The 8,608-nt window shown below is 33.7% G+C and overlaps 1 protein-coding gene across 1 annotated transcript in view; it reads left to right on the forward strand.

The window, feature by feature from the left end:
• The first annotated feature begins 358 nt into the window (after window positions 1-358).
• The window catches only part of LOC106459666 (neurotactin-like), a 25,042-nt gene continuing 16,792 nt past the window's right edge, over window positions 359-8,608 (forward strand). Inside the window, exon 1 of the mRNA XM_013919306.2 lies at window positions 359-424. The gene's annotated coding sequence lies outside the window, so the exon portion shown is untranslated. The remainder of the gene's footprint in view (window positions 425-8,608) is intronic.

The following is an 8,608-nucleotide window of genomic DNA, read 5'->3' on the forward strand; positions in this document are numbered from 1 at the left end:
TTAAAGCTGTTGACTAGCTGTAATACTAAAAGAATTGAAAAGATTGGTTATGAAAGGAAAGACAAATAGATAAATAAATAAATAATAAATTACTTTTCTTTTAAAGCATAAAACATATTTTGAGAATTTAAATAAATGTTGCATAAGATTATAGTATTTGTGAAAATAGTACATATAGTGTAGTGAAAATCCATAAACCTCGAACTGTACATACAATCTATTGTATAAATTATACACTAGGTGGCAGCGTGTTAGACTGTTTGTCATCAGTTACTGTGACGTCACAGACTGCTCGTATTTGAAAGCGGTACACCAACAAGAATTTAACTTGGCGCTTACTTGAATGTTGAAAACGAGTCACACTGGTCATCTGACAACAGGCAAGTGAGTGCTGTAATCCCACTGGACGTCTAACAACAGGCAAGTCAGTATTTGCTTATTACTTCTTTAAAATCTATCTTAACTGTAAGTTCTCACAAATATGTTAGCCTTGAAATAATTAATATAAGCTTTATATATACATATATGTAATTATATAAATATATAAATTGAGCATTTTTGCCCAAAGCAAAAAGAACACTTGAATATATGAAACTTAATCAAAGAGTGCTATTTATACAACGAACTTGTACATAAACATAAAATGATTCACATATAACATATATACAGTAATACACTGACAAAGATTTGTATACATTAATTTCTTCATTACGAGTTTTTTTAATGTATTTATGTACTAAATTTACGCACTTTCTTAATCTTAGAAACATTGTTTTAAGATCACTTGGTTGCACTAATAGTTGATAAGCTAGTATTTATCTAGCATCTTAATTTAAGAGGTTTCTAACAAGGCATGTTATCTCTGATTATTGTTACAGTAATACTTCCTCAAATACAAGCCGGTTGCAACTGAACTGTAAAATTTCCATCCTGGGATTTAATAGAAAGCGTCTTTCTGATATGTAACTAATTTCGTTGGTAAGAAACTAAATCAAGAATTATAATGGCTGGAGACGGCTTGAATGGGTAATGAAGAAAAACTTTAATATAAGTTTAACATAACAGCAAATGTACAACGTTTCGACAAGGTTTTGTCATCATCGAATTTGAAATCAAGAATTCTTGGACTGATACATCCTTGGTTCTTTACATGCAATACTATTTAAGAGTTAAGGTGGTACATCCTTGATTCTTAACATGTAATACACTGTTTAAGTGTAGAGTCATTGCATTTAAATTCCGCCTTTATAAGTTAGATTTCTTGAGAGACAAAGATGAGGACAAAGTAGAGTAAATATACTTGAAAGGCGTTGTTCATGGACTGCATCTGCTTAGGAGGTTTTTTTTTGGACAAAGATCTGCGCTAGCAACTCGAAACGTCGTTAAAAAACTCCCTAGACAGATGCAGTCCACTAACAACGTCTTTCGAGCATATAGATGGTTTTAGAATTTCACACTAAGCTAAACAAAGGATTACCTATGCGTAGTAGTCTGCAATTTTGAACTGATAGGTAAGAGGGAAGGCAGCTAATCAACAGCACCAGCCGTCAACTATTATCTTCATTAATTTGTGAGTTATTTTTAGTTTTGGGCTAACGTTTGAAAAAATCAGTTTGAAACACGTCGATTCAGGAAACTCAACAGCTCTATGAAAGTTGTAAACTCAGAAATTAACATCTACAGAAGTGTATATAGAGTTCTTGATTCAAGATGGAAAGAGGAACGGCGAACTTTCTTTTACCTAATATTATTGTTGTCTCTAAAAAATAGTAATATTCTTGCAACTGTAAGTAACTTCTGAAAACAAGCAACTGAATAGTACAGCTTAAGTAAATAACATTTTATATAAGGGACTTATAACTGAGATTGACTTCTTTACAAAAACACAGTTCAGTTAAAATCATTGTAACCTAGACTAGAACACAAGCATAACGGATATTCGAAACGCAACAAAAATAAGAAACATATATATATATTGGACATTTTTAGAATAACAAAGTTTGAATGTTTGGAATGTTTAAACGGTCCTGTAAAACGAAAAGTAACGGTCAATTTGACGAGAATAGCTTCTAAACTTTCTATGGTGTTTTTACAAAGAAGTTTTCCCTTGAAATTCGAACACATCGCAGCGGGAATCTAGAGAACAGTAAATGCGGGCGACTGAAAAGGACTCGGTGGTGTATTTAGTCCTAACTTTATACCAGCTGGTCTTCCTTCTGAACTGAGCATGTCTTTGTGAGTTTGAACTACACAATTCAGACCGCTCTACCGGTCGCTTTTACTGACCACTTTCTTACATACAATTTCCCAGTTCTTTACTCCCTTACGACGGCGTGACGTTGTTTATTATGGCTTCTCGTAGACTGTTGTGTTAACACTAAAAGTGTAGTAACGCTTTCGCATTCCTCACCGTTTTTTATAAATCACTCCGTTTATTTTGAACTTATACATGTATCGATATTACCTTCTGGGCTGCTTTCTACCGTTAAACACATTCCAAATAATACTTTGGTTTGAATACACAGCAACTGTTTGCCTTTTAAATAATTTTTTTTGAAAAATTGTAAAAGATCCCCAAAATTATCAAAACTTAGTTTTCATAAGACACTGGAATAACCTGCAACTCTTCTAAAATATTCTCTCCCCCCCTTAACTTCTGGCAAGTAGTTGGCAGCTCAGAAATGTTACAGTTAATTTATACATATAAATATATTTGACAGTTTTGCACTGACTTTTCAGATTTAAACACCGTCAATTAACTGTAATCTAACTATATAAGTCTCAGCCTATTTTTTCAGAGATTATATAAGATGCGTGTTTGTAGGGGGAGCAAGTAATCAATTTTTCACTAACTGAGCAAGTCCGTATGTCCAAGCTTTTCATTTTATTGGAAGCAAAACCAAAATCTCTTGAGCTAACACAGACTATAAACACTTTTTGAAAACATCTATTATGCGAATTTCTATTATACATAAACAGTTCACTTGTTGCTATAGCAACCGGAAAATTAAAATTTGTCGGTAGAAAATTTGGTAAACTTTGTCTTTTCTGAAGAGGTTGCTACAATACCGTGTGAAAAACGTTTAATTAAAACAAGTCAGAAAACAGCAGTGTGTTTACTGCAACAGGGTCGATTGAATGTTATTTAATTAGAGTGATTCGTCCTTAATCTAGTAAATGTAGCATTAGGTAGTCATGGGGGCCAGGCACGTGCTTTACTTCTACAGTGCTATGAATAACGGATGTTACTCCTTTTTGTTACAAGCGTACAAAACTACAATAAATGTTTCTTATTGGTTAAGAAATGTTTACAATAAAGTTATTCTGCCATTTTCACCAATAATACACGAACTACAATAAATATCTATTTTTTTTAATAGTTAAAAAATTTTACAATAAAGTTAACGTGCCACTTTCACCAATAATACATGAACTACAATAAATGTTTATTATTTATAAACACACGACTTGTACAAGTTTCACAAATCAATAAAGATTTAGACTATCGACTTTCCAGTAAAGACTGGATAAAAAAATGTATGCATTTTTTGTTTTTTTTTATAAAAATGAGACAAAATTACACCACCTAATATTAGATATTTGTTTCTAATAAAACTGATGTTGGAGAGTATGGGAGAAACTTTTTAGAACTCTAACATCTACCTTCATTAACCATTAACCATCGAATATGTGGATCCTCAAAAACATCCTCACCAATGTTTAGTTGACACCTATTGAGTGAGTAATCGTTAAAACATTTACAAAAAAGTTATTTTGTACGGTGGAATGTTTAGCATAGATCAAATTTATAGAGGTATTGTCTAAATATGGTAGTAATTAATTAAGAATAACTTATCTGTCATAAAAAGCTGTTTACGAATAAGTTTGGGTGTAATAATTTCTCAGTAAATAAAATTTGTAGAACTATTTGTTTAAGATCTAAAACTGTATGTTATAATACTTATTTTAATAATTTTTAAAGAAACATTTAACGGAAGGAGTAATATACTAGAATAAGAAGATCGTTATTGGTGTTTCATATTCGAAACGGCCGGAGTGTCGCGGGTTTGAATCGTATCGCCGAACATACTTGCCCTTTCAGCCGTGGAGACATTATTTGATCAGACTAGGCTCAAATGTTGGCGGTTGGTAGTGTTGACTAGCTGTGTTCCCTCTAGTGTATCGCTTATAAATAAGGGACGACTAGTGAATATTGCTCTCAAGTAGCTTTGCCTGAAATTCAACAAAAAAATCAAACATTAGGTGACCTAGGAGAAGGTAATGATGTTTTTCTAGCTTTATTCTCTGCTTTAAACATTCCTTATAGGATTATAAAGATATAGTCTTCCACCCCCACCCTTCCTCGAGATGCTCGTGGCTCCGTCACTGGCTTCTGTTTTTATTATATGCTTATGTTCGCTACTGACACGGCCTGAGTGATAACAGTTGGTTAAGAAGGCCCACTTCTAGAGTATAATTTGAGTGAAACATTTTAAAAAGATGTCAAAATACTCGTGCAGCATTTTGAGATAAAGAACTACTTAAGATTCAGTAAGAAAGACTACAAGTGAATTGTTATTAAAAAAAAGTATGGGTTTTAGAATAAAGTATCAACTTTGTAACACATGTAGATCTTTCCCAACTCAACCTTTTAAGATCGGGGCCACAATAAAGTGCACGAAAGAAAGGATATTCTAAACTACATAGTGCTGTTTTTAGCAGTAAAAGCAAACATTCACATGCCACCAAATCCTCGACATCATAGTTTCAATAAAACTATGGTTAACCAAGTTAATCTAAAGAGTTCGAAGAAGTCATGAACAAGTTGATACACCCCAAAATAACTCGATTGTATGGGTTTAAACTTATAAGATAATAATGATGATAATAAAAGATGGGAGATATGGTTTTAAGGCCTTGCAAAATAATAGCAATAATTATAATAAAAGACGGAAGGTTTTGTTTTAGTCTTATGAAATGATAAAAAAAAATATTATAATAAATATGGTAGGTATTTTTTCAAGGTCTTATAAAATAATAACGCTGAAAGACTGGAGATTTTGTAGTTTGGAAGTGTTACAGGAAAAAGTGGCCAATCTTATAGGTATAAAAACGTTTAATTTCTTATAGTGATGTAAGATTTGCCCTAAACCACACGTGACCAGAACACAATTTTAATAATAAGACAATATAAGTTATCTTACTATTTATTTTGTTCAGGGGGTTATCTGAACACTCGCTGAAACGAATTAATACAGTAAGTACTTATTAATGAAACATAGAGCATCAGACGGGTCATTAATAATATCATACTGTTTATTTTGTTCAGGGGGTTATCTGAACACTCGCTGAAACGAATTAATACAGTAAGTACTTATTAATGAAACATAGAGCATCAGACGGGTCATTAATAATATCATACTGTTTATTTTGTCCAAACGTTCATATCTGATCATTAGTCGAACAGAGTTAATATAATAGGTACTTTGTGGTATATTAACTATAACTAAATCAGACATTAGAGAAAGCTGATACATTTCAACTTTTGCTTATCTTTACGGCTGAAAATATCGTTAACAGCAAAGGTACCCAACTGGAGAAACAATGAATTTGAATCTTTATAAGTAGAAACGTAAGTAAAGTATATTTAGTTAGCTATACTGATGGCCAAGTTGATTTTTAATTTCACTCTAAATGTACAGCTTGCTCTGACCAGAACTTAATTTATCACTGAAGGAGGGAACCGGATAGATTTTGCTTATCCTTATGGCACCTTGTATCTTTAGCTTATTCTTACCATTGAAAAAGTGCACCGTGACCTAAAGAGTTTAATCCTTCAATAAAGACAGGAAAATCTGGTTTAACTTACGAGAGAAATTTTACGCTGATTTCTTTCAAGTAATTTTAAAATTAGAAAACGTTTTCACACTACAGAAAAGACAGAGAATCTTTAACGATTAAAAACTCACATTTAACCTTCTATTTTTATCTTATTTATTAAAGCTACTCATTAATTAAAGGTATCAACATTTTTAAAGCAAAGGAAAAAAAAGTTTCATCTTATTGACATTCGTTTCATTTTCTGACAATTTATTTTTAAAGCAAACGTTCCTGTGTAAAAATGTTTTAAGCTCATGAGTAATTGCAGTAAAAGTTTTCTTCACTAGATAGAAGATTTTAACAAAACCTTGTAAATATCCATTTTATTAAGAACATTGCTTATATAACTTCGTTTTCTCCTGTTCTTTTTATGTCCACATGTGATCTATGCATCTTAAAGTTGAAAGGTAATTTGAAATTCTTAGACATTCATTCAGAATGGTGCTCTGTAAAACATTTGCTGCAAAAGTTTTCTACTAGCATTTCGCAAGATCCTCGGCGTATCAGGGACGTTTCGCTTTATTCGTTTGTCTTTACTGACATTTTATTGCTTTAGGTGGGCTATCTCTGGCTTTTTTTTTGTTTGTAATTAACTAAGTTTTTCTTCTCATCGTCAATGTGTTTGCTGTTAGGAGTTACGGACAACTTACCCCTAATACAGCCACTAGTATGTCCACTGTTGGTAGTGACAGACAACTTACCCCTAATACAGTCACTAGTATGTCCACTGTTGGTAGTGGCGGACAACCTATCCCTAATACAGCCACTAGTATGTCCACTGTCGGTAGTGGAGGACAATATATCCACTACCAACAGTGGACATACTAGTGACTGTATTAGGGATAGGTTGTCCGCCACTACCAACAGTGGACATACTAGTGACTGTATTAGGGGGGACAACTTATCCCTAAAACAGTCACTAGTATGTCCACTGTTGGTAGTGGCGGACAACCTATCCCTAATACAGCCACTAGTATGTCCACTGTCGGTAGTGGCGGACAACCTATCCCTAAAACAGTCACTAGTATGTCCACTGTTGGTAGTGGAGGACAACTTATCCCTAAAACAGTCACTAGTATGTCCACTGTCGGTAGTGACGGACAAGTTATCCCTAACACATTATAGTTGTATACAATCATCAACTTTATCCCTGATACTGTTGCCATAAATATTATTTTTGAACAGAGACCCTCTTTTAGCTAAACAATAGGGAGGATATTCTAAATTATATAGTGTTGTTTTTAACAGTAAAGAAGAAATATTTATACCCATAAAAATTGTTGAGACTTTCTAAGCGAAATTCACTTAGGTCGACTAAGAACTTATCTTTTTGGGTAATCATTCATACGTCCAAAAGTTATTCACCGTACTTGAGCTAGGTCTTATCTTTTGGGTAAACATTCATACGTCCAAAAGTTATTCACCGTACTTGAGCTAGGTCTTATCTTGTGAGTAAACATTCATACGTCCAAAAGTTACTCACCGGACTTGAGCTAGGTCTTATCTTTTGGGAAAACATTCAAACACCCTAAAGTTATTCACCGTACTTGAGCTAGGTCTTATCTTGTGAGTAAACATTCATACGTCCAAAAGTTACTCACCGTACTTGAGCTAGGTCTTATCTTTTCGATAAACATTCATACGTACAAAAGTTACTCACCGTACTTGAGCTAGGACTTATCTTTTGGGTAAACATTCATACACCCTAAAGTTACTCACCGGAATTGAGCTAGAATTATTCAAGGAAATTTGTCGCAGCTCTGGTTGAACAAATTAAACACAGATATTTTATATGAAATACATAACATGAAACTTGTGACATGTGCGAAGCAATAGTGGGGGAAGGTGGTCTCACATGAAATATACCCCCCCCCCGGTGAACCTAAGCCTCCTTTTCACTACGTGTGATAGAAGAAGGGGGAGATGTTGTTGAAGAACATCACCCAAAATGAAATCACCATGTTGATGTCACGAATCTCTTGTAACAGGAAAGGTACATTCCTTACATATGTCTTCCATGGTTCAGAAGTACGCTATGCAGAAAGTCTCCATGTGATCCGATTAAACATGACCTTGAACTGTAGGTGCATCGAGCTGACAGGAATGTGATGGGAATAAATGTTTAGAATAGAAAGCTTGTAAACGAAATAGGTTATGAGGTATATATACTAAAGGTGCAGACCAATAATCTCGTGAGAAAATGTTTTACATTTTCTCCACACATCATGGCGGAGGCAGTAGTTAAGATGAAAATTATTCCACCACGAGCACAAATCCATAAAGTTAATTCAACACTTCTGTCCTTGATGTGAGATTGAAGTGGAATGCTTATACTGTTACGGTGTGAGATTGAAGAGGAATGCTTATACTGTTACGGTGTGAGATTGAAGAGGAATGCTTATACTGTTACGGTGTGAGATTGAAGTGGAATGCTTATACTGTTACGGTGTGAGATTGAAGTGGAATGCTTATACTGTTACGGTGTGAGATTGAAGAGGAATGCTTATACTGTTACGGTGTGAGATTGAAGAGGAATGCTTATACTGTTACGGTGTGAGATTGAAGAGGAATGCTTATACTGTTACGCCCTTTATGTGAATATGAAATTATTGTGTGAAATATTTCTTGTGTTGTGATGCTGAACATGTGCCCGGTATACCATTCCTTCTATATATATATATATATATATATATATATAGCGACTCAGGCTTTAGGAATTTTTATGCTT

This window comes from Limulus polyphemus, unplaced genomic scaffold (assembly GCF_000517525.1).
Source record: "Limulus polyphemus unplaced genomic scaffold, Limulus_polyphemus-2.1.2 Scaffold646, whole genome shotgun sequence".
In the NCBI taxonomy this organism is placed as follows: Eukaryota; Metazoa; Arthropoda; class Merostomata; order Xiphosura; family Limulidae; genus Limulus; species Limulus polyphemus.